Genomic DNA, 1,476 nt, shown 5'->3' with positions numbered 1-1,476 from the left:
CCGGGCTGGGGATTCGAACCCGCCACCTTAGGTGTATGTGGCTGGCGCCTTAGCCGCTTGAGCCACAGGCGCCGAGCCTATTCTTTTTTTCTTGCTCAAACATTTTCGGGAGGTGCTTAAAAAATAATTGCAATTGCCAGGATCTCACTTACGGTGCACAATGTGAGGGTGTTCAGGGCATCCCCTTGGTAACGGGCTGAAAACAAAGCAACCTAAACGTCTATTCCTTGTGTTAATTTTTTTTTTTTTTGAGACAGAGGCTGTGTCACCCTCAGTAGAGTGCCAAGGCATCACAGCTCACAGCAATCTGTAACTCTTGGGCTTAAGTGATTCTCTTGCCTCAGCATCCCAAGTAGCTGGGACTACAGGTGCCCACCACAATGCCGGGCTAGTGTTGTTGTTTTCCAGTTGTCATTGTTATTTAGCAGGCCCAGGCCAGGTTCGAACCTGCCTGCCTTGGTGTATATGGCCAGCGCCCTAACTGCTGAGGTACGGGCCTGAGCCCCTCATGTTAATTTTTAATAAAATAAAAAATAAAAATTTCTCTTCCACTGGGCCTGTGAGGCCTGTAGACAAAGCATTAAAGTAACTCAGCACAAACATGCTAAGTTTGTGAATTTGGGTCTTTGATTTTCATAACTATGAAAAGCTCAGTGTAATGCTGAACTATCATAAAATCATTTCCAAAAGTTTTCCAGAAATACTAAAATATGTCAAAATGTCTATTTTGTGGACTACGCAATTCTTATTGTTAATCTTTTAGTTATATGTATGGGCACAAGAAAAATAAATCTGAAAGGACCAACACCAACATGTCAGCGGGCTGGGGGGGTTCCTCTCTGGGCTTGGGGGCTGGGGGAATGGCCGCTTCAGCTGTGTTTTGTTGCTAACAGCCCAGAGATTAGTGGCTTCAAACAATGATTTCCTAGAATTCAATGGGTTGACTGGTGGTTTTTCTGCTGGTCTCTCCCTGAATCACTTGTGTGGCTGCAGTCAGCTGGCAATGGACTGGGGGTGGCATCTAGGACACCAGGGCTGCGTCTCCTCAAGGCCTCTCTGCCTTTACATGGGTTCTCATTACTCCTTGTCTAGCTTTAGCTTCTTTGCAAAATGGCAGCTGACTTCCAAGAACGAGTGGGAGCTCCACTTGGCCTGAAATTCGCATATCATTCTGTTGCATTCTGTTGGTCAAAACAAGTCACAAGGTCCATCCAGAATCAGGGGGAGGAGGAACAAACTGCCCCCATGACGAGAGGAGGGAAAGGCAGGTACGAGAAAGGGAGAAATTGTTGGCAGCCATCCCTGGAAGCAACCCATCACAGCATCATTCTTTCTGTTTTCTAGAACATCTTCAGTGGGCATGTTTTACTTTTCATGATGGGAAAGATTATTTCTAAAATAGTATAATTTAGCTGAGAGTTGTGGCAGGCGCCTGTAGTCCCAGCTACAGGAGGCTGAGGCAAGAGAATCACTTGA

This window comes from Otolemur garnettii, unplaced genomic scaffold, assembly GCF_000181295.1.
Source record: "Otolemur garnettii isolate 467f Iridium unplaced genomic scaffold, OtoGar3 scaffold00152, whole genome shotgun sequence".
NCBI classification, from domain to species: Eukaryota; Metazoa; Chordata; class Mammalia; order Primates; family Galagidae; genus Otolemur; species Otolemur garnettii.
The sequence above is the reverse complement of the archived record's forward strand: the minus strand, read 5'-3'. Positions refer to the sequence as shown.